Source organism: Rhinatrema bivittatum, chromosome 15 (assembly GCF_901001135.1).
Source record: "Rhinatrema bivittatum chromosome 15, aRhiBiv1.1, whole genome shotgun sequence".
Lineage (NCBI taxonomy): Eukaryota > Metazoa > Chordata > Amphibia > Gymnophiona > Rhinatrematidae > Rhinatrema > Rhinatrema bivittatum.
In genome coordinates, this window is record NC_042629.1 from 75,957,589 (window position 1) to 75,983,340 (window position 25,752).

Below are 25,752 nucleotides of genomic sequence, written 5' to 3' on the forward strand. Positions count from 1 at the left end.
GGCACAGAACCACCTGAATTAAGGACTTGCTTCAGTGTAAATGGCAAGCAGCCCAGTGAGTGCACTGAAGCAAGATTGAAAGATGGTAATCCAGTGGGCACTTCCTGCACCTTGAAGCTGCCCGGGAGGCTTTCTTTACAGTTTGCTGGCCCAAGTCACGCTCAGTGCACAATGGGCCAAGCCGGAAAACAATTGGGAGCCTGATTTAAAAAGCATTTACAAGCTAGAAATTGGATTTTACATGTATAAATGCACTTTAGCCGTGTAAGTGGGTTTTGAAAATTGCTACAGTATATGCCATTGACTTGCCCAGAGGATATCCACGAGGAAGTGCACTTTGGGTGCATAAATGGCTTTTGAAAATTGCCATGACAGTATGTTGCATTTACACACAACTCTTTTTAAAATGACCTCCCAGGTGATTTCAGAATCGCTTCTGTCATCTTTCACCAGCACAGGCACAGCCATGGCTATTTACAGGCCATGTAAAAGCTGAGCTCTGTAAGATAACACACTCATGATCCCCCTTAAGCAATTTCACCCAGAATTGCTTTTTGGCGGTTTCTGCCCCCATCGAACATTTGCACAACCATGGAGACTCTGAAGCACATTTAATTTGTTATATTTTAATCTTTTTGTGGCTGGTTGGCCATTGCAAGCAGATAGTGCATGCGGTGTTGATGAAAAGAGAGAACAGCTTATTTTTATCCCCTGAAATTCAGAAAGATGCTCAAAACTTGGCTCTTCCACCAGGCCTTCCCAGACTAGCTGCTCCCTCTTCCCAACCCCTCGCCCCTCCGTTTGTAATTATGTAAATATGTTCACCTTCACGACCATGATTAATGATTGTAAATATGTTCATCTCTCTTTCCCCACTCCCCTTGCTTGACTTTTTAGGCTCCTAAGAGTCCCTTTCTCTCTTGCTTATATACTCTCCCTGTTCTATGTAATTTCAATCTTTTGTTACAATGTAAACCGATATGATGTGTATTTTAATGTCGGTATAGAAAAGATGTTAAATAAATAAATAATAATTATTTACATCCAGTATCCAAGGTGTTATGGACAAGTAATTGAGCAATAATTTGTATCTCGCACAGAGATGTAGAATCCTTGCAGCCTGTATGTGATGTAGTGAGATAGATGCAGGTTTTACGTGACCTGATGAGGCTGTTGGCATCAGATGTCCCTGAGGTCAGTGATGACACTGGTATCTTCCATAGTTCTGCTGCTACTCCTGTGAAGGGTCTGGAGTTAGGAAATAAAGCCCTAGGCATTCATTGCCAGACCCCCTGTGGAACTTCAGAGCGGTGCTACTCAGAGAAAGTGCCCGCATTAGGAACTGCATTCCTAGAGAATATGTGCAGGTGGATTTGGAGCCATCTGCAAGTCCTACAGTGGAGAAGGGACCTATGTGCCTGAACAATATAAATCCAGTAATGCCCCTTCGGCTCCTTCACAGTAAATGGTTACTGATTACCTACGACTGGCAGCACATGCATGGCAAGGTTTCCCACACACAAATCTTGTAAACTTCACCCATATTTTACTCATTAAAGGTTAAGACGGAAGAACTTGTGCTTTAGCATTTGGAGGATTTTGTGTTTTACAAAAAAATAGAACAAAGGAGTCAGCAGATATCATAAAATAGCTGACAGTTCGAAGGGGTGGCCAATCATTAACGTCCTATTATTCCCCCATAAAAGGTGTGGCACACTCAGAATAAAAAGTGAGAGACCTTGAGCTGAAATGCTGTTAATGCTTTCCAGTCTGAACTGGCTGGGTACCTTCTCCAGGAAGAGCGAGGCCACACCTTGCCCCAGCACACAAAGGCAAGGAAAGACAGAATGCAATGTGTTAGGGACTCAAAACGGGAACAAACCACACTCTGGCTGGGCAACACTGAAGGCTTTCATTTACAAACTTGGGGTCAGCTGGGTGAATTTCAGTAAACAAGGAAGTGGACAGCTACTTCCAGAGATCAGGACCATGAGGTGCGTTTCTAGCATCCTTACCTACGCCTGCAGAGACATATAAGTCATGCTAGGGAACTGATATAGCCACACACAGCTCTGCCAATGCACCTCACTCCTGCCCTGCAGCGCCCCCTGCCATTCCAGTACTGAGACCCACACACACAGCTCTGCCAATGCACCTCACTCCTGCCCTGCAGCACCCCCTGCTATTCCAGTACTGAGACCCTCACACACAGCTCTGCCAATGCACCTCACTCCTGCCCTGCAGCGCCCCCTGCCATTCCAGTACTGAGACCCCCCCACACACAGCTCTACCAATGCTCCTCACTCCTGCCCTGCAGCACCCCCTGCCATTCCAGTACTGAGACCCCCCCACACACAGCTCTGCCAATGCTCCTCACTCCTGCCCTGCAGCACCCCCTGCCATTCCAGTACTGAGACCCCCCCCACACACAGCTCTGCCAATGCACCTCACTCCTGCCCTGCAGCACCCCCTGCTATTCCAGTACTGAGACCCCCATACACAGCTCTACCAATGCTCCTCACTCCTGCCCTGCAGCACCCTCTGCTATTCCAGTACTGAGACCCCCACACACAGCTCTGCCAATGCTCCTCACTCCTGCCCTGCAGCACCCCCTGCTATTCCAGTACTGAGACCCCCATACACAGCTCTACCAATGCTCCTCACTCCTGCCCTGCAGCACCCCCTGCCATTCCAGTACTGAGACCCCCCCCACACACAGCTCTACCAATGCTCCTCACTCCTGCCCTGCAGCACCCCCTGCCATTCCAGTACTGAGACCCCCCCCACACACAGCTCTGCCAATGCACCTCACTCCTGCCCTGCAGCACCCCCTGCCATTCCAGTACTGAGATCCCCCCACACACAGCTCTGCCAATGCATCTCACTCCTGCCCTGCAGCGCCCCCTGCCATTCCAGTACTGAGACCCCCATACACAGCTCTACCAATGCTCCTCACTCCTGCACTGCAGCACCCCCTGCTATTCCAGTATTGAGACCCCCACACACAGCTCTGCCAATGCACCTCACTCCTGCCCTGCAGCACCCCCTGCTATTCCAGTACTGAGACCCCCCCACACACAGCTCTGTCAATGCACCTCACTCCTGCCCTGCAGCACCCCCTGCTATTCCAGTACTGAGACCCTCACACACAGCTCTACCAATGCACCTCACTCCTGCCCTGCAGCACCCCCTGCTATTCCAGTACTGAGACCCCCCCACACACACAGCTCTGCCAATGCATCTCACTCCTGCCCTGCAGCACCCCCTGCTATTCCAGTACTGAGACCCTCACACACAGCTCTGCCAATGCACCTCACTCCTGCCCTGCAGCACCCCCTGCTATTCCAGTACTGAGACCCACACACACAGCTCTACCAATGCACCTCACTCCTGCCCTGCAGCACCCCCTGCTATTCCAGTACTGAGACCCTCACACACAGCTCTACCAATGCACCTCACTCCTGCCCTGCAGCACCCCCTGCTATTCCAGTACTGAGACCCTCATACACAGCTCTGCCAATGCACCTCACTCCTGCCCTGCAGCACCCCCTGCTATTCCAGTACTGAGACCCTCACACAAAGCTCTGCCAATGCACCTCACTCCTGCCCTGCAGCACCCCCTGCTATTCCAGTACTGAGACCCCCATACACAGCTCTACCAATGCTCCTCACTCCTGCCCTGCAGCACCCCCTGCCATTCCAGTACTGAGATCCCCCCACACACAGCTCTGCCAATGCATCTCACTCCTGCCCTGCAGCGCCCCCTGCCATTCCAGTACTGAGACCCCCACACACAGCTCTACCAATGCTCCTCACTCCTGCCCTGCAGCACCCCCTGCCATTCCAGTACTGAGATCCCCCCACACACAGCTCTGCCAATGCATCTCACTCCTGCCCTGCAGCGCCCCCTGCCATTCCAGTACTGAGACCCCCATACACAGCTCTACCAATGCTCCTCACTCCTGCCCTGCAGCACCCCCTGCCATTCCAGTACTGAGATCCCCCCACACACAGCTCTGCCAATGCATCTCACTCCTGCCCTGCAGCGCCCCCTGCCATTCCAGTACTGAGACCCCCATACACAGCTCTACCAATGCTCCTCACTCCTGCACTGCAGCACCCCCTGCTATTCCAGTATTGAGACCCCCACACACAGCTCTGCCAATGCACCTCACTCCTGCCCTGCAGCACCCCCTGCTATTCCAGTACTGAGACCCCCCCACACACAGCTCTGTCAATGCACCTCACTCCTGCCCTGCAGCACCCCCTGCTATTCCAGTACTGAGACCCTCACACACAGCTCTACCAATGCACCTCACTCCTGCCCTGCAGCACCCCCTGCTATTCCAGTACTGAGACCCCCCCACACACACAGCTCTGCCAATGCATCTCACTCCTGCCCTGCAGCACCCCCTGCTATTCCAGTACTGAGACCCTCACACACAGCTCTGCCAATGCACCTCACTCCTGCCCTGCAGCACCCCCTGCTATTCCAGTACTGAGACCCACACACACAGCTCTACCAATGCACCTCACTCCTGCCCTGCAGCACCCCCTGCTATTCCAGTACTGAGACCCTCACACACAGCTCTACCAATGCACCTCACTCCTGCCCTGCAGCACCCCCTGCTATTCCAGTACTGAGACCCTCACACACAGCTCTATCAATGCACCTCACTCCTGCCCTGCAGCACCCCCTGCTATTCCAGTACTGAGACCCCCCCCCCACACACAGCTCTGCCAATGCACCTCACTCCTGCCCTGCAGCACCCCCTGCTATTCCAGTACTGAGACCCACACACACACAGCTCTGCCAATGCACCTCACTCCTGCCCTGCAGCACCCCCTGCTATTCCAGTACTGAGACCCCCCCCCACACACAGCTCTGCCAATGCACCTCACTCCTGCCCTGCAGCGCCCCCTGCTATTCTAGTACTGAGACCCTCACACACAGCTCTGCCAATGCACCTCACTCCTGCCCTGCAGCACCCCCTGCTATTCCAGTACTGAGACCCTCCAATATGATTTTACTAGTCCTTAACATGGGCAGTGCTATCAGTGATGTTAAATTAACAATGAATCTACGTGTAAATTTCTATGCATGTCCGATATAGTATAAAAAGCTTCAGTGAAACTACAGAACTGGTTTACTGTATTTTTGCAGTTTGCAAACCTGCTGCTGACTAGGGAAGCCTGCAGTCAATAATCGGCACTATTTGCACTGTCGGCACTGACTTGCTGCAAAGTTTGTGTATGACGACATCGAATCATAGAGCGAACAGTGGAAACCTAGTGAGATCCACCTGTCTTAAATCCTCTCCTGCATGGCCTTGCTGTCTCATTTGCTTTTTGTTGTGTCCCCTCTGTCTGGATTAGACTGTGAGCTCCCAGGAGTACATCAGAAATGCGCTCTACAAATGATTAATAAGAACAATTCCCTTCTACACCTCCACCATCTTTCTCCCTGTCTACTTCTTTGACAGGGGAATTGTCAATTATTACAGATTTCTTGTTGGAAGTAGCTTTGGACTTTGGTTTTGTGGGATGTAAGAACTTTAAATAAATAAATAAGATAAATTAGGAAAAAAAGATTTTAACAAGGTGTTTGATCTTCAGCTGACTGAATTTAAAAAGTGCAGCAAACAGGGAAAAAGAGAGGTCCTAAGGAGTGCAGGCAATAAGGTCCATCCCTTCTTTCTGGGGACTGTTTGTCTACCATTTAAGGGCACACAAAGCTTTAACCAAAAACAAACTCTATCAGAGGCTGGATAATGGCCTGGGCCTGAAAGAGAAATGGCTAAGTAAAAGGTGCTTGTTTGGTGGGTAAACAACATTAACAATTCCTATTCTGTCCCAAGTCTTTCTGTTTGGATAGTCCAGTCCTGTCTCCTCCCAAATCTGAGTCACCATCTTCCTCCCCAGCTCCAGCTCCTGAGAGAAAAAGAAACTCGATGTCATTCAGTTTTCTTTTGTTTTTGTAAAGCAGCCACCTGTCCCTGCATCCCCCCCCCTCCCAAAAAAAAGGCCTGGAGCAGGCCTGCTGACTGCCGGCACCCTGTCACCATCTTACCCCAGAGCCTCCCCCCAGCACAACCCGGGGCCCCAGGGGCAGCGGCTCCAGAGCCTTTATTTTACAAGGGAGAGGACACGTCAGCTTCTTCCTTCCATTAAACAAGTAAATGATTGCACTCCCCTACAGAAGGATAAGAAAACAAGAAAGAGGTAGGGGAGGTTTCCATGCACAGGAGCGGAGCCTCTTCCAAGGGAAAAGAGGCTCCAGAAGGAGGGGTCCGACTCAGGAAATATTTCTTTACAGAGCGGGTGGTGGATGCATGGAACAGCCTCCCCATGCAAGTGGTGGAGACAAGAACAATATCTGAATTCAAGAAAGCCCGGGATGAATACAGGGGATCTCTAAGGAAGTGATGGGAATTATAATGCCATGCGATCTTTTTCTGCCGCCATGTTTCTCTGTTTGTAAGAAAGGGGAAGTCATCATGATATGAAGATTAGCCGATGGTCTCCCATTCTTCCTATGCTCAGCTTGCTGTGCTGCTCCACCCATGTTTCAAAGTCAAAGCCCCAGACTGCTCACTGTTTTCCTCTCTCATGACCTCTAGTCCTGCAATAACAACCTCTTAATGCATGACCTACACATTTCATTGTTAGGGTTCTTCCCCTTCCCCGAAATCTTTCCCAGCGCATTTTGTATGCTTGGGTTTTCTTCATGATCTGTTTTCGTAAGCCCATGTTTCACTTCCATATCCTACTACTGAGAAGATGGTTGTACGCAGGAGCCTTTCCTCTAGCTTGACAGCTTTCCTTCCAGTTCCAAACATCACTTTTTGCACTCTCCTATTTATCATATTTCTCAAGGGGGCTACGAGAGTGAGAGAGAGGAAGAATGAGAGATGGAGAAATGGAAAGGGAGGGATAGACATAGGAGAGTAAGGAAGGAATATGAAAATGCCGAGAGGAAGACAACAACTGACTTCATCTGGAAGATCCCAGCAGTATGAGAACAGGAGAAGCAGAAACTACTGGGAGCAGGCTGAAGCAACAAATCTAAAATTCAGCACATATCCCCGAAAGGAGAAGGGAGCTTGTCTGATACATCTTCCTGTTATCACCAATTCAAACAAGAGACCTTGCTCATGGCTCTTAAAGCAGCAATATCATCTTGTTGGGTGTTGGCTTTATCATTTCCTAAATTATTCCTATGGCTATTCTTTGTCCTGATATGTTTTTTTCTTTGGTTTTTGTTTATGTTATATATCATGAGGAAGTTTCAGAGGAAATGCAGTATTGTGACAGAATTTAAGTACACTTGAGAGAGACAGAAAAAGGGCAATGGTTAGAGGTGGGGAGATGGGGAGCCTAGCTGTTGGGTTAGGTGTAGAAATGCGTATGCTCATCTAACTGGAACAGTAGAGGCCCAAAAAGGGGAGATGAACTAGCCAACTTGGGTAAGGAGAGATCTCCTGCAAGCAGTCAGGCTTGTGGAGCTGGCAGCTGAGAGAGACCCTTAGCTGCAGCAGAACAGGCCGGGATAACTGGGGGCACTGTGTAACCAACTAGGCCTCATCTACTATGCAAAAATCCAGTTGCTTTTGTTGTGCTATTATAAGTAGCAGTGTGATGTCTGTAATCCTGGATTTTCCATTAGAGAATGATTCCAGTACCCAGCTTTGGAATTGATTTGTGACCTGTGGCAGAGTTTCCAAAGTCCTCAGGGAAGTTTGAGACACTGCCCTTAAAGATATAAGAAATATGCTGGCAGTGTCGGACACTTGTGCTGGGCTCCAATAACAATTCCAAGTAATGGTTAGGGCTGTGAGTATCCATGGACAAATCGCCAGCCAACCTTCAATCACCTGCTGACCAAAGTGAGATAATCTGTCCTCAGGCCCCATCTATAATGCCCGATGCTTGGTGCAAAGGTTGCAGCAGTTCTGCTGTGAATCCTGGCATCTCCTTAAGCAGAGTTCAAGGGGTGAGACTTGGCTCTTTTATTACAACAGTGGCTAGTCTTGCAAAATCAGTAATTGTATGTTGTATCTTAAGACCTGGTGCATCTGCGCATGCATTCTTGTCCTATAAAGTGATTCATGCTGCTCACTCCTTCCTCTGGATTGTCCAAAGGTTATATTTACCAAATCTTATCTTTCTGTCAGAAGACTCCCAAATTCAGAATGACACTCCTAATGACATTTAGAATTTGTTAGATGCTAAAATAACCCATGAAGGTGTCCCACGGGGCAATGCGCTGGATCTCTCATAATTTATATACACAGAATATATTTATTTATTTATTTAAAAACTTTTATATACCGGTATTAGTATGCATACATCATACCGGTTTACAATGTAACTTAAAAGGCAGAAATTACAATGAACAGGGAGGGCGAACAAGGAGGAGTATACAAAGAGCAGGAGGTGGAGGAATTAAAGCAATAAATAAAACTGCAACGGACTATGTACAGGAATATGCAAGGCGTAGGCAAGATACTTGCGGAAGTCATTGGTGGAGTTGTAGTTACTTATGTGATAGCATTTAATGAGCCATTCATTTTGACTAACCTTGGAATTCATGAGCAGAGATGTCCTGGGGATATAATTAATCTCTGACGTGAATTTTTGCATTAGATAATTCTCACGGTTCCCAGTTATGTACACATATGATATAAAAATACTTTATGTACCTGTATGTGACTCCCTTGCACTACAAATGACAAGGTGTAAGCTAAATCTAAATAAATAAAACAAAAGCAAAGCAAAACATCTTATGTGTTAAAGAAAATACGGGTGAATGGAAAAGCTTGCTGCGTCCCATGCACCTATGAGGGGGCCTGGTTAAATTCTCACTTTTACAGAATCCAAGGGTAAAGATATTATTCAGCAACACAAAGAATTAACATTCCATCCAGAAGCAGTTTAAAGTTTTATTTTTTTTAATTGAATATACACTTAAATGAGCAGTTTACAAATGATACAATTCTAGACGACATGTCATGCAGCTACAGTGTCATGATTTCCAGGTATCGTGGCAGTTTCTGAGCTTGGGGACAGGGAGCTTGAGAACAGTAAAGCATTAATTAGAAAAACAGCGCCCCAGAACTTGGTATTCTCTCTCTCGCTCTCTCATTCTGAAGTCCAGGCAGCTCCCACCCAGGCTCTGCTATCCTTATCCCAACCTCGATGAAACCGAGGATGGATGAGGAGAGAGCTTGACTCTTACAGTCAGCCGAAGTCACCTTACCAGCGAGACAAAATATTACCCTGCCTGTTTCTTAGATCAATAGATTTCTTAAGTTTTCTTTTCACCTAATACATTTTATTTCCTATTCTTGTACGCTTTCATTTCGAATAAACAGTGTGCAGCTTTATCATGGCCACAAATTTTCTTTAAAAAAATCTTATGTAAGCTTTTTAGGGGGTAATTCAGTAACAGCCTGCACACATTTGCAGGCTGCTGCACATACAAATTACACCAATTCTCAAACCGGGCTTGTGGAAGGTTGCTTTGAAAATTGTCACGGTAAAATTCCCTGCACAAGTCACACCTGCAAGTAAATGCAAACCCTGCCTAGCTTCCACTCTCCTGGAAGGCTTAAAGCTGGGTGTTAACCATGTCAATGCACCTTCCCCTGTAAGCAGGACTTTCAATATTGCTACCCACATTAAAACTGCTTTTGAAAATTGCTTGGTCAGTATGTTACATTTTCATAACTCCTTTGAAAATTAATTCTATGTGTGTGTAAAATTCTGCACGTACAGGATGTGTGTAATTTGTGCATGTAAAGCGCTGTTTTACCTCAGCAGTCCCTGCCTATGTACAGGAGAGATGTGGATATGAGGCAGCAGGGTGTCAGGTGTAACTTCCTTTTGGAAGTCAGGTTCACATTTATAAAAAGCCTCTCTCTTCCCTCGTGCTTGTTCCCTTCAGTGCTCTGATTAGGTTCAGCACAGCAGCGCCCTGATTTTCTTGGGATCATAATGGTGGCAGGAGGACCTAAATACTGCTCAAATCGAGAGAGGGGCAGCTTAGTGCTCGAGTTTGCTGTACCTGCTGCTACTGCTAGTTACCTGCTGTCTGCACAGTGCGGCTCTCCTGCTTCTTCAAGGGAATTTTTAGAAAGCCTATTAATAGCTTCAGTGCATCAAGAACCCTGAGAATGCAAGAACTCAAAGTCCTTTAACTGGGTTCTGTCATCACGTTCTACACTTCTAGGCAACCTCCTCTTCCATCAAGAGATGACTCCTTTGCTGAAATTCTTGGTAAATGAGGATGAGATGCAAATGAAGGTAGCAGTGGGCTAGGAAGGCAGGAGAAGAAAACAAGGCAGAAGGTGCCCAGGATTTAGAGACTTAGGCTACGCTCGTCCCCTTCCCCTCTCACTACCTGGATCAAGGAAAGAAAACTGCAGCAGCTTCTGAAGCGAAAGCACTGCAGTCGCACAGTGCTACAGTCCTGGGCTTCCAGTAGCGCTATTGAAATAAGTTCTTCTGCTAGGACCAGTTTTTTCCTATTAATATGCCTGGCCCACAGAACCCTCAGGACTCGTTCAAGCTTCGCACACTTTCAGCTGCATAGATCCATTTATGCTCAGCTTAAGTCAAATTATCGTTCAAAGAAAAAGTACTTGTCCCCTTTGGGAGCTCCTTAAGGGGTGGGGGAATTTATTCTTTCACCTCCGAGAGGGCCTGAGGTAGAAATGAGGTCACCATTGTATTTGCACTTGCTTTTGTACGGCTGCTCTGTGTCCACGTTAATGTACAAGGTCAGTCAGCAGAAAGATCTTGGAGGGTGAGACAGATGCAGGTCATCCAGTGCTTTACTGGATCCCAACATCCTCGGCAGGAGCAGCAAACGTTGCAAGTGATGAAGGTTGTTGGCACTGCTGTCTGATCAGTAACTTTGTGACATGCATTTGGTTCCTTCTTTAGGTGGTGGTAGGCTGGACTTTGAGCCAGTGCACTGGCATGGTCTTTAAGTACACACCCAAACTCCAGGGCCAGGCCCAAAGTTCCACCCAAGCTGGATCCCACCGGCCAAACCTCTGACAAGCTGCTCCGAGGATTCTGCCAATGTGATCAACGGCATTACCAGACAGTATTAGACATAAATAGCTAGATCTAACCTTGTCTGGTAAGACGTCAGTCAACAGGCAACCAACACCAATCACTCGTAACTCAACATATGAAGATACAAAAATACACAAACAGCAAAAGACGAATTGTAAAATGCGTGTTCATCTGAAAGAAGTAATTTAATCCCAGTATTACCAGCTATCCCTCATAAAAAGAAAGTTCCATAGTCACACCAATACAGCAAAAAAAATCAAATAGGTCTGTGTTGCTTCCCTAAAATTAATTTTCTCCAAAGCATTTTATAGAGAATGTTGTCAGAGATAAAATAGTAAAGTTTACTTACAAGACTATTTTACCTATAATCTTTTATTAAGGTTCATTTATTTGTCAAAGTCCAGGTTCATTTGCCCCACCAATCTGCATAGCCTTGAGTAAGGCCCTTAAGCTCTTCCGACATGATCTTCAGGAGTTCTGCCCTACACAAAGAGCCTCTGTTTAACTCTGGCCTCATGGCAGGGAGTGGGGGATAAGCTGACCTGTCTGAAAATATCTGCTAAAACTACACACGGGCCTCTGCAGCCCAGCTATTCGTAAGCTGGACAGCAAGGAAGCATCGCTGAGGCTGGGCCGGGGAGATGAAAACAATGTGTGCAGATTTGATTTTCAGATTTACATATGTGATTCTCCAGCCATTTTCTGCCTGCACAAATTACAATTACAAACTGTGATGTTTCCCTTTCAAAATTAGGTGGCCCTTGCAGTAACATATGCTTTCTGAAACCCCCTCCCATAATGGTTACATTCACCTATGGCCTTCCAAGTGCTTTGGTGTGAGTTATATTGAATCCCAGTCCTGTCCAACTGGAACCTAGGTCTACAATCAATCTTGCTCCTGTTCACATTCACCTAAATGGAGGACTAGCCTAATGGTTAGAGCAGCGGGCTGTGAACCAGAAAAGTCAGGGTTCAAATCCCCTGACAATCCTTGTGATCTTAGGCAAGTCACTTCCCCCTTTGCTGTCTCAGGTATACAGACGATAAACCCTCTGGGGACTGTGAAATACCTCCAGTACCTGAACGTAGCTTACCTTGAGCTACCAATGGAACGGGTGAGCAAGCTCTAAATAAAAGCACCTGACATTTCTCTCTGTTTCCTGAACCTGCTTGGTGTTACGAGCCCAAACAGGAAGCAGGTCAGGGCCAGCAGCAGCTTCCACGCTATCAACAATGGGGAAAAGGAAGCAAGTGACCTTGCATGACCCTGCAGAAAATCACCACTGGATGCAGAGAGAAGCAGCGGAGGAGGCCTTCCCTCTGTGCATCACTGGCGTGCCTCCTATGACTGAAGTCTGGGAATTCTTCCATTTCTCCAACTGAACCAACAGGAAGAAAAATCCTAAACTGCTTTGGAATGGGAGTTACAAAGAACAAGGGCTGGCCTGGCCTAACATTGTGAAGTCACCATAGCAGGAACAGAGCTTGTGTTCTTTTCTTTTTTTGGCTGCATGTTAAACAAAAAAATCAGGTTTTCTTTCCCTGCAGCAGGCGCTCAAGCACTCCCTCTTAGTAAACAGAAAGAGAAAAAGTGCTGAAGGGCAACAAGGCTGGGCTGGGCTGGAGAAAAACAGAAAGCAGCAGAGAGCCAGCTTCTCTTACTCTGCCACAGAGAATTCAAGTTCCTTCCAGGCCTTGTCATCATCACAGGTGTTATCAATGGCCCCATCCCCTGCTATTACACTCATCCTTTACTGGTACCGTCAGAACTCCTAGCAGCGCTAGCTTTAGTCCGGGGTAATACTGCTCGTTCTGCAGCTTTGAGTCACCTCAGAGGGTCCCAAGAGGACCTCAGGAATAAACATTTCAGAAATTACACAAAGAAACTGATATTTCACTTTGGGATTTCCAAGTCCAATAAATGTGTGTAAGAGCCTGATACCACATCGAAAGCACGTATGGGTATAAATCCCCAAATATCTCGGCTTCTATGGTTTTCAATTAATCTCCTTTATCTTCTCAGCAGTCTAATTACCAAACAGATGAAAGAAGTGTGAGAGTGTAACAGACAAAGAAAGCCCTGACGCCCAGTTCTGTAACCCTCTACACAACCCATATTCTTACCCTTAAACCCGTGCTACATTCTGCCTACTAGACTCTATGGCGTGCTACTTCTATTCTCGCATGGCTGCTCTGGGGTGTCATACTCTGGAATGGCACCAACATCTCAACCTTCACGTTTCGCTTTGGGCCCAGGTCGGCTCTTTGTCACGGTTCTTCTGATGCACGGCGTGGTTTGGTTCACTCTTTAAACATCGTTACCAGACAGTGTTAGAGTACTTTTCAAAAATCCAGCACTGTCTAGTAAGATGCCCACAGAGGACCACTCTCTGTCCAGGTCACTTCCTCTTCACCCCAAAATTGCCCCAGCTCTTTACCAAAACTACTTCACAACTGCTCTGACATCTTGTAAACTTCGAGTTGGAAGAAAGCAGTCTGACCACTAACTGGAAGAAGAAATCCTGAAATTCAGGAAAAAGACTGTGTTAGCAAAGAGAGAGAAAGGCCTCACACACTGGGGTGAAGAATCTGGCAGCCACAGGAAACATCTCTTTCTGCTCTCCCCAGCCATGAAGGGCCTGAGACGACTCACCGTGCTTCAAAAGTGTACACATGACAAACAATTTGCACTAGTTTGAACCTTCAAGGTGCCTGCAATATGGAGGAAGAAATGCTGACTAATTTAATTTTTCCATTTTCATCTTGTAAGGAAACAAGAAGTAAATGAGGACAATATGAAGGTGACAGCTTTGGTCTGCCATCCATGATTGTCTGAATGGATAGCGTCCTAGTTTAAAGGCTGGCACATGAAAATGGACAGAATCCTAATTGTTGAATTACAGTGATGGAAACATTAAAAACTTCATGCATTTCCTAAATATAAACCCCACTGTTTAGCTAATTAACAGGTACAGAATTCAATACAGAGTAAATGTGCTTTGTACATCTAAACATCTGCCAGGTGTGCAGCAACACCTGTCCAAAAGACCATGGGTGTCAGATAGACATCACAACAATATCCTTCCAAATTGTTATTTACACTGTGTCTGTTAAATCCTGACGGGGAAGGCATGAGATGGGATTCCTCAGTCCGATTCTGCTCCCTCACCAAACCCAAAGCCTCACACTACTCTTCCTGGCCATGTCATGCAGACAGGAAGACTCTGCTGCCTTTTCTGCAGGAAGAATATGCATGGAAGAATTTGGCAAAGCAATTCATTTAGCGTTTAAGGATATTTCAGGGGGGAAAAGCAGACCAAGACCTTTAGTAAATGATGCATGAAATGTTTTCAGACTGAAATCTAAGAGGCCACACATGTGGAGGACACCCTGAGAAGGGCTTGTGATATATAATTTAAACGGCGTTGACTGCTTACTTGTTCCTTGCATTCAGATATTCAGGGGCTGGCTCACCCTTGGTGGTTTGGATCTTCTTTCAACAAACAGCAACATTTGCCAAATATCTACTATTGTGAAAGGAGATATTTGGTTGCTATTAAGTGTGTTTTGAAACTTAGAAGGGCCTTAGAAAAGATATTTACTGAGCCCACCTTGCCTTGCCAATACTGAGTTTCTCTTCACCTCTGGCCCTCCCCTCAGCTGGTGATTCACTCCCTACAGACCCTGGGAGAAGAAAAAAAACAAAATAAGAAGTAAATGTACTCCCTATCACCCCTACAGAGAAAGAAAAAACAACAGTAAACAAATAGAAAGAGAAAAATGATTGTATTTTCTCTGGCGTCTATAACTTTGGCTAATATGTAACTTTTGCAAGAGGAGCAGGTTGGGACACCAGTAACAGATCACTATGCTTCCTCTCTATAGTGCTACTGGAGGCCCGCACCACGGTGTAGAAGGGTTCTTTCAATCTTGGCTTCCACGGTGAATGTGAGATGCCATAATCATCATTACCAGGCAGTATTAGAAACACAGATAACATCCAATGCTGCCCAGTAAGATGGCAATAGCACCCCAGAAGTGCAGCGGGAAAGAGAGACGAGAGAAGTCATTGTTCAAGAGAATCTGCTAACAAAGATGCATTTCCCTGAAAACCTCTTTTCAAACTAGATCCTGGTCACTCTTCTACAACCTCAGAATTTTATCTGGACTAATCAGTATGCGATGTCAGTCTCATTCCTCTGACCGGCTTTTGCTCAGCCAATGGTCATCCCCTTCTCCCTAATGGGACTGGGTGGCAGGGCGTTAACCCCGTATCATTCTCAGCCCAAAGAGACCCTACTGGCCATAGTGGCAGAGAAGCCCATCCACATGCTAAGCTTTCTACACAGGGCATGCGGTCTACTTTATGGGAGGTTTTCAGGCTCTGCCAAGGCGGGTTGTGCATTACGTTGCCATTTTGATAAGATATGGGTATGTGAGATGAAGACGGGCTCTAACAGCTCTTCTCATGTCCTGTGGAGACATCAACAACCTGTGATGTCCTGGACACAAATTAACTGATCTTTCAAGTACAAAAGAGAGATCAAACAGCAAGGAGGAAAGAAACATACAAGCCAACGTGGTGAGAAAGAAATATAAAAATATATTGCAGTGTTCTCTTTGCTTCCTGCCTGCTGGGCAGACCGAGGGTCTTGCTGTCCTTATATCTGCTGCCGTCACAATTCTGTGCTATACTGGGACCTTACTATATTTTCCCCGGGAATTATCATAACAAAATAAATAGGAAAAAAAGCTTCATTTTTCCCACTGATTTTTCTCCCTCTGAGTGTTGTACTTAACACTAATACATTCCCAGAAAAATCAAATTAAAACCTGAAAACAGAGGTCCCTAACAGTGCTCCCAAAGTCTGCTCTGAAGAGAAAGGTGCTGAGAAGCTCAGGCCCGTGCGGATCCTCTCTCGCTGACATGCTGACAGGCAGTGCTGACGCACAAGCTGACTGGGAAGCCAAGCCCTCACCATTTTCTTCGCTGACAAGGTCCGAAAGCTGCAAAATGGCCTCCAGGGTTGGTTTGTTTGTTTTTGAAAAAACACTGGGTCAGGAGGGAAAGGGAGTATGTGGAAGATAGTAAAGAATATTAAGAAAAGATATAAAGCTGCTGCTACGAGCAGCTTTGGAAGTGCCCAGTATTTTGTAAAAGCCGAAGAAAGGGAAAACAGCTGTTGAGATGGAATGAAAAAGCGACAGAAGAATGCTGGTCCCCACAGCTGCCCTGCGGCACAGTCTGATCTAGGGTGCAAGCTTCTCGCTTTTACTGATTCACCCGTTAACGTTCCTTGCATTGGAACAGGAGTCCCAAAGATACATTTAACGGGTAGGGCAAAGAGAAAGCAACAAAGCCCCGGCAGGTCACGCAGGCTGAGCGAGAAGCACCTCCCTTTTCTCAGCTTCCCGCCTCCCCCATTTTGTGTTTTTAGTGTGGGTGCTTCTGCTTTGTGCACCAGGGTGTGAAGACCCGAGGGCTCCTCCTGGCTACGTGTACCTGTCAAGAGTGAAAATGCGCCTGCAAGCTTGTTCCAATCGGTCTGGCCGCAACGATGGGGATTTTACTAGAATCAATAACTCACAGAGAGCCGACATCTGTCTGACACAGCCCGATAGCAGCGAGAGCTCTTTACATTAACTAAAACCTTGCAACGTGCAAGGCCAAGCCAGCCAGTCATGCATTTATCATCTTGCCATTTGAATGCCGCCATAACAAGGCTTACAGCAATGGTCCAGCGTGAACAGACTTTAGGCAGCATCATGGTGTAATAAAGGAAACCAGTTATCAGGACGCTAATCGCGATTTGAAAGTATATTTATAGATTCCCCAGCCCCAGAGTGAGGAGGCCAATTATTTATCCATCACCAGTCCTAGTTTGGAATTATCTACATCTGAAGATGAGATGGACATTGTCTCACCTTCTCTGCAGCTTTGAGTCACCTTTTCTGTCAGAGGGTCCCATTCTTATGCTTAATGTCCCAAGGGGACCTCAGGAATAAACATTTCAGAAATTACACAAAGAAACTGATATTTCACTTTGGGATTTCCAAGTCCAATAAATGTGTGTAAGAGCCTGATACCACATCGAAAGGACGTATGGGTATAAATCCCCAAATATCTCGGCTTCTATGGTTTTCAATTAATCTCCTTTATCTTCTCAGCAGTCTAATTACCAAACAGATCAAACACAGTACAAAACTGCTAAAGGTGCCCTAAGGTCCGAATCCAAAATAGGAGTCCAGTTGGCACTAGTTTCCATTGGACTAAACAAGGATAACTTTCCAACAACTCCGTGCGCCGGCATCAACGCTCGCGTTATAGAACATGCGCAGAGAAGCGTGTATTTCAATGCGCCGAACACACGTCCCTTTCCTACCTATTTTATGTGCAAAAATAAAGTAGGACTAACTCGCGTAAAACCCAATTTACGTGCACGAGTCGGCATATTTTAAAACGTACACGCGTTTCTGAAATTAACCAGTTTACTGGTTACTGCACCGGCTCGCACAACCCGTCTCCAGATCATCAAGACCCTGCTGGCTTAGCCTGAACTCCTCCGTTCACCCAGAGCTCCCACCCAGTCACGCAACAAACAAGTCTGATATCAGTTACACAAGAGAATTAGCAGGTGTGAAATGACGCAAGGAAGTTGTCTTTGAAAATAGTCCCAAAACGCCCCAGACTGCCCATTTTTTACACGCGTATATGCGCACACAAAACACAAAGCATGCATGCAATTCGACTTTTATAAAATAGCGATTGCCTGAGTACAGGCTACTTGTGCACATTTATGCTAAGTTTTACACGAGTAATGCTTTAAAAACGACCTCCAATGGTTTTAGGAACTGCAGTCCTGAATAGATGGGCCTTGGCCTAGCTATGCACTACAGGCAAATGTTTTGCCTGAGAAGAAAATAATATGGTTACCCATCCAAGAGGGAAAGGAGCCGTTTCTGTCTTTCTTAAGGAATGGCGGCGTAGCCCGTGAACCAGGGAAGCCAGGGCTCAAATCCCACTGCTGATCCTTGTGTCCTTGGGCAAGTCACTTTCACCTCTGTTGTCTCAAGAACAGACCCAGGGCCAAAAGAACCCCCTTATATTGTGGGCCCTCTGAGGACAGGAAAACGCCCACAACACCTGAATGTAATCCACTTCGAAGTGCCAGAAATGGAATAAAAAATACAAAAAATTGGAAATAAGTTCAGATCACATTAGGGAGGAGAGGAACTGGTAATTCCGAGATGATCCGCAATGCCAGGGCCAAAGCAGCCTCAAGAAGTTTTGGTTCTTATCCTTTCTGCTACTCCCATTGCAATACTTCCCATTCCTCAGGGATACCTTGCTTACAGATTTAGCGTTCTGATTAACATTAAAGGATAAAAGCACTAAACTGCAGATCTCCTGAAGGAACCAGTGAAGGCCCAGGCCTGTTCTGAAGGCTCCAATCTCCTCTTCTAGGATAATAATTACAATTCAGAATTCAGCAGCATCTGAGGAAGAAGCTGATATGAAAACTGGGGCCTGGCCCACTGATGGGGCCGATTCAAACATTAGTGCCTTCTCCTGCCCAAGGACCTCTTCCCACTTCAAAAGCAACAAACATATTCCTAGTTGCTGTAGAAAGGATTAAAAGAATGTAGAGAACAAAACTCTCATTGTCAAACTCATTATCCAATAAAAATACAAACCCATGCAGGAAAACAAACCAGTTCAAATAACAATTATAGAAAATAATGTTAATGGAAGCTGATCCATGCGTAACAGATTTTCATGAGCAGATTCCACCTGTTAGGGAAGCAGCATGGATGCAAATAATCTGATGCATGCAATAGGTGGCCTTTGTAACTAGAGGCCCAGTTCACTTACAAGTGCTTCATATTCAGGCATTTCAATATACATAAAATCCTATATTTGAGATCACCTGTAAATTAATAAGACTGACTACTCAATGGGGCAAATGACTTCCCTGGACCCACTCATTGTGAGTGCAAGCCCTATGAAGAGTCCCTTCTCTCAGTCAGCAGCAGCCTTTTGTGAGGTATTAGCAAAAAAAAGGTCTTTAAGAGCCTTAATAGCACAACCACCATTTGATTAACAAGAAGCTTCTCTCATTATTAAACAGCATCTTGTATGGGGTTTTCCCAATGTGGATATCTGGAAAAGAAATCAACCCTTCTTCTGGCTTTTATTATCTGTAGTTGCTTTCAATAGAAACTTCATTTTCATACTCTCTTACCTAACAGGGACTGCCAGGTTTTTGAATTGTAAGATCTAATGTTTTTTACATTTCAGCTTTCTCTGGCTTTAATAACTATTTTAGTTTTAAAGAGAAGTTGTCAGCAGGAGCTTGTAAGCCCAGCTTGCTGCTCCCTGAGAAAATAACTCAATAATACCTTATTATGTGAGTAAATGCCCAACACATCCGTCTTCTATCCGCTCCTAAAATACACAGGCTGCAGTTCAGAGTCGCAGCAAGTGAGGTCAACGAGTGAAAGAAACACAGAAAATCCTGCCCATTACTGCCCATGCTTGCATCCCCCTCTCACTCGTGTAAACTTGGAGTCACAGACCTTCCTTTCCTCCCGGGTTATGTGCACGGAGATTGTACAGCAAGGAACACAACCCTAACTGCTAAAACTGCAGCAAACTTCATTGCCAGTTTCTGCCCCGTTCAGCAGAAAAGTGCATTTATTTTTTGTCCAAATGCAAAAATTCCAGAGCAGCCTCTTTCTTCCCCACCATCAGAAAACTTCTGGTTTAATCTCCTTTTCCAAGCTGACACAATCAAGGCCCAGCAAATATAAGCAGCACCAACTTCAGAGTCTAAACTACGCAAGTGATAAAGTGCGCCGAAGCTGCAGGGTGAAGAGATTTCAAATGAAAACTACAGGCTCCGATACTTTAAAAGGAAAAGAACCAACTAACAAGTTTTAAAATACAATTTCCAAGATGGTACCTTCAGTCGCTAGCAAAGAAATCTTAGAAGAATTTCCTGCGGCTTCAGGAAAAGCAACAGAAACGCACAAAGGCAAAGGGGAGAGAGGGAGGGGCACCGAGGAAGGACAGAGAAAGGACGTGTAACCTTACCTTGGCGAAACAGAAGAAAAGAATGCTAAGAAATATAGATTAATACATCTCAGCTTGCCAAACCTTCAATACAATGCTTTCTCTGGACACTTGGTACCCGTGAAATCTAAAACTGGCCTCATGGTAACCCAGGTTACACTTCTCATTTAGTTAATCATCACCATTATTGCCAATGCGCAGGCCTTGAGAAAGGACTGAATAAAGAGAGGAAGAAACGCAGAAAGTTTCCTAAGCCCTCCTCCTTTGCAAGAGCAGTAATTAGTTGCACTACCTGTATTACCTGCAAATCTCCACCTGCTCTCCAAGCCGGACCCAGGTCTACAGCAAGGAGAGGAATGCGACTCCAGTGTGAAAAACTAACCTGCCAGTTAACCTACAGGGCAGCCTTAATCAATAGTCAGGGGCTATGCACAGAACAAAGGCTCTGAAACCTTAGCCTTTATCTAAAGGCTTCATTGATAAGCCTTTCGGTGCCCAGGAGTCCATGCAGGCTTTATTTCTCTGGGACACTTTCAGGCAGTGCACACCTGGAATGCCACAGCTGGCTTACAGTGTGGATCTGGTTATGGTGTCAGGTCACTGCAGCGCTACAAGAGATATAGTCAGATCTAACATTTCTCTGAAAAAAAGCAAGACGATTTGCTCAACCTCCACAAAATATTTCAATGAGTTGTATTTTCAAATATATTTCTCACACCTTATCTTTCACCAGTTTCCCCTTTATGCACAAGCTGTGAATGTCATCTAGAAAATCTGCAATTCCAAAAAACACTAGTTTTCTAAACTAGGAGACATAAAAAGGACTGGTTTCCATTATAACTGGGCATAAAATATATATATGTGTATCTTTAAAATAATGTAAAGTCTGTTTTAATTTGAAACAATAAGAAAATCAAGTAGCTTGTTATACTAAAAAATATCAAGCAGTAAACACAATTAAAATGTGATTTGCATTAATTCAATTACTTAAACATATGTAAGTGCACATATATATATATAACATATTAAAACACTAGTATTCTCAATCTGCCACTTTTTGTACATTTTATATTAACATTCCTTTTTTTTTTTTAATGTAAGAAAATATTGTTTGAAAATCATCTTAGCTTTTTAACGTAAACATCGAAAATAAGTGGATGCGTATAAATGAAAATCTCAGTTAGAGAGAATAATGTGTTACATATAAATATGACTTTTACCTTTTACAAAATGCTTCGATTTCATCATATTTTAGAGTTTTAGTTTAATTTTAACTCCCGTTTTGCCGTATGAAGTCTAGGCCTGTTTAAAATTCATTTTTGGAGCTCAGTCAGACCCAGGTACAGGGTAACGCCATTAATTTGTTAAACTGATTAGATGACACCTGTCTGCTTTCCCAAACCCTTTTCCATGTCCCTCCAGTTGACCATTAAGCAAAATCTAAATCTACAGAATCTAAGCCTGCACTGAAAAAGCAATTCTACTCCAGTTTCAGTGATCCTCAGCCTTAGAACCTTCCAGAAAAGTTGTACTGAGGGGTAGAGAAAGTAAATCAGCAAACTTTTGGTGTCCAGTTTCCTCCCTATCCTATTGTTCTTGCAGTGCTTGGAAAGAAACGGCTTGTACGACAGTGCGCGCCCTCTCCCTGGACCCCACAGACCCCTCACGTATCATGTCCAAGTGTCTTCAGGCTGTTGCCATGGGCAGGCCAGGAAAGCCTTCATCCTCCCAACTCACCACTGACCTGCACAGAGACTGCGGAAATGGTGAAGGCAGCATGCCTCCATTTTGCTTCAGCAGCAGACAGCCTTCCACTACAAATCAGAGCGACTAGATTTGGGGTTTTTCTGACTTCGGTACAAGTAAAGACAAGTCCTAGGTTGGCACATGAGTGTGCTATGCAGAGACAGAAACAATAAAGCTTGTTTTGCTATGCCGAGAAGCCAAGGAGATGTAAGATGTAGCATAATTAGACATGTCTTCTCTGCCTTCTACAGAATCAAAGCTGACCTGAACTTTACAAAAATGATTTCATTCCCCCTACACTGTTAAGGTAACAACTGAAGCACCTGAATACTATCTGCAGCATTTCTTGCCTGGATAGAGTTGGACACTATTTCTTATTATTTAAGAATATCTTAAGATGAATGGAAAGAGTCTCTATGATGCCAACTCAGGCAAGTGGAAGATGCAAATACAAGCCGGCTTTCTTTCTTTCTTACATTTGTCTGAAATTATAGCTTAAACGTGAAATCCTCCCTCCCCTTTTGTGATCCATATCCGTGTAACCGAGTTTTGTATCTTTTGTTCCTCCTATTGAAATTTGTATGGCTGCATGTGCTGTGCTTTCCCTAACTGGTTTGACTGGTTATAGATTGAAGGTTTTCATTCATCTGCTCTCTTCCCTCATCACCCCCCCCCCCCCCCCCCCCCCAATATGAAACAGACAGAAACCTGATACAATTTCACTTTACTTCCTTAACAACTGAAAACAGGATTTTCTCTCCAAAAGAAAATTTAAACTAAAGCAAATCTTTTCTGAAATCGTTACGAGTCAATACCAATCATTGTTCTATTTGTATTTTCCACCAAGGCTACAGGAACACGACAATACCTGGAAACTATGTTTTGCAGATTCATGAAATAACCTGTATTTATGGAACCTCAGTGCTGGATGCAGATAAACTCGGTCCCAAACGGAAACCATTACCCTTCAAAGAGAGGGAAGGGGAAAAAATAGGTGGATGCATGACTGGAATGCAATGACTTTCTCTTCGTCTTATCCTCAGATCTTCCCCACATCTGGACAAAACAGGAACGCTTTATGAACGGCTTCTCAAGGAAGTGGTTGGAGAGAAAAAAAATGAAAGAAAAAACTGGGATTTCTTTTAACGAAAATGGACTGAAAGAGAGAGGATGGGGTGAAAACACAAAGTCAGCGAGCGGTGAAGGTCTTCTTCTTCTTGAGAGCCCCAGAGCGATGCCGCCTGTTTAAGCTGGAAAACGAAAAGAGAGCGAGTGTGTCTATGGGCTCGGCTTACATGTAGCTCCCTACCCCTCCCTGCGCAGGTGCATTCTTCACCGTAGACCAATCTCCTTGCCTCTAGCCATGAACAGGTGTGTCTTCCTGAACTGGGATAGGCCAGCAGCGAAGCAAGATTTACCTGATGCAGGCTTACTTTTCGTGAGAATGGCCCTTGTTCAAGATATTCCAGTTGACCCGCCTCTACCAATGGTGAAGTACAATTCCTCCGCAAAACATGAAAATGCAGATTCACGGTCAGCGTTCTACACAGTTCAACAGGTTTTTAAGTCATATCAAACACAGTAAGGCAGAAATGATGGCCAAAAAGGCACAAATGGCCCATATAAGACAGCAAGCTAGTGCTGGGGACATAATCTCTGCGCAAACAGTTCTATTAGGAAACCATTTCCAAGTCTGTCCTTACCTGGAAGGAACTGGTAGATGTTAAAAAGGTGACTTTTCCCCTTCTTTTTATCTTTGATCAGATAACTATTAGAGCACTGCACAGCAAATACCGCTCCAGCATGGAGATGTTCATTTGAATGGACTCATCCCTTAGCAAGCATTAGCACAGGAAGGGTAAGAAACGGAGAATGAAAAATTCTTCCTCCTTCCCGCCCCCACTCACCAGGTATGAACATCACACACATGTAGAAATCTAACTATATCACACCCAACCCCAGGATTACTAAATTCTTCCCCTCTCTTTGATTCTCTTCCTAATTCTCTGGTTTCAAATTCTGCAATGTATGACGTCAACTCAGCAAATGAAGAGTTGTTCACAGTTTGGAAGATTGTGCGCACCATACTGGACACGTCCCTCATCCCATGTTTGTAAGGATCTTACTACTTAATGTAAGGTGTCTCAGAGTAATAAACAGTGACCGTTTCTCAGCAAGGATTTTACTCACCACCTGCTCACTCACTGCTTTACAAAATGGTAGCATTCTGCTCCTACATCCACTAAGCCCTGCGGCTTAAAACGAAAACAACCCATGTTCAGATTTCCAACTCTTTCTGTACCTTTAGATTAGAGAAATCTTAGGAAGACAATCATTTTTAAGCCACGAGACAGACAGAAGGAGAGATGTTTTGCTTGATGTTAGGGTCATTTATTCAAAATGTAAAGGCAGCTCATATTAACAGTCTACCGAAGATGTTCTAACATTTTTTGAAGGACAAAATGCATATTATTTGATTTACAACCTTTTTAAAACATTTGCTATGTGCTTGGCTAGGAGGGAAAGGATTCAGAGCTTTTTACAACACAAAAAGTGGGTCTCGCTAAAAAAGTGCTGTTTTGCCATAACAGCAAAATTTAGCATCAAACAACACACCAGGGTAGAGGTGATAATGCCTAAAATAACCCCATCTTTAAACCCCTTTAAGCTGAAGTTTCAGTGCCTCCGATATTACTGAAATAAAACACAGACATAGAAATGTTTATTCTTTGCTGTTAAGAAAACAGGTTGCTGTTCCCCAGGAAGAGGCACATAATGAAAGGAGAAGGCAGCCTGATAATTAGAGCAACTTGCAGCAAACCCCCAAGGACAGAGCTTATTCTCAGCAAGGAGCTGCTAAGAAACAAGAGAAATCGGACATAATTCTGCACTGCCTCCCTCAGACTGTACTAGAGCTCATAGCTTTGGACAGCGTTGTTAGTTAGCTTTGTGGATAAGCTGGTTAACCGATGATGAAAGAGAAGGTCTACTAGCACCAGACAGACAAGCCTGTGGCTTGGTAGTCATATGCGGCTCCTTAAGGCTTCAGTGACACCACATATTTTTTACTAAAATAAAGAGTAGTTAATGCCTACATTTTAAGGTTAAGAAGAAGATAACCACTGAATGCAAATAAACTGTTTAAAACTTAATGCAAGGACTAGGGGGCACTCCATGAAGTTAGCAAGTAGCTCATTTAAAACAAATTGGAGAAAATTATTTTTCACTCAACGCATAATTAAGCTCTAGACTTCACTGCCAGAGGATATGGTTACGGCAGTTAGTGTTGCTGGGTTTAAAAAAAAAGTCTGGATAAATTCCTAGAGCAGGATTAGTAGCTTGGGGTCTACTTATTTAATGTTTGGGTACTTGCCAGGTTCTTGTGGCCTGGATTGGCCTCTGTTGGAAACAGGATGCTGGGCTTGATGGACCCTTAGTCTGACCTGGTATGGCATATCTTATGTTCTTAGATCCTTGCTAAAGTGAACCAATGAGTAACAACATATGTAGACCTAGGAGCAAGCATTTAGGCACTGTGGCAAATTATGACTGGTTACGTTGGTCTGCTTGAATAGCTCGTAAAAACACTTTACGTATGAAGCCCTCTCTCATGCCCTCCTGAGAAAGGATTAGTTTGTTATTAAGATTCTACTAAGAAGAGCTGCGTACCAGATAACAGTCTGGATTTCTACTAAGACAGCCCACTCATTCTCCATTTGTTTCCGATAAGACTTAGTCTGACTTGGTGAATATTTCCAAAAAGGTTTGACTTGTGCTTTTACAGGATTTCTCAGCGCTTCACCATTAAGAGTTCCAGAACAGCACTTTTCATCGGCTCAGATCCAAAA

The 25,752-nt window shown here is 44.9% G+C and overlaps 1 protein-coding gene across 20 annotated transcripts in view; it reads right to left on the minus strand.

Moving 5' to 3' along the window:
* Positions 1 to 25,752, minus strand: part of TTLL10 (tubulin tyrosine ligase like 10) — a 307,814-nt gene that overhangs the window by 168,937 nt on the left and 113,125 nt on the right. Inside the window, exon 1 of one of the 20 annotated variants that reach the window (XM_029578084.1) lies at positions 20,180 to 20,354. The exons of 18 other annotated variants lie outside the window; for them this stretch is intronic. The gene's annotated coding sequence lies outside the window, so the exon portion shown is untranslated. Of the gene's footprint in view, positions 1 to 14,696; positions 14,844 to 20,179; positions 20,355 to 25,752 lie in introns of those variants that run through there. One more of the 20 variants, XM_029578085.1, reaches the window with a different exon arrangement.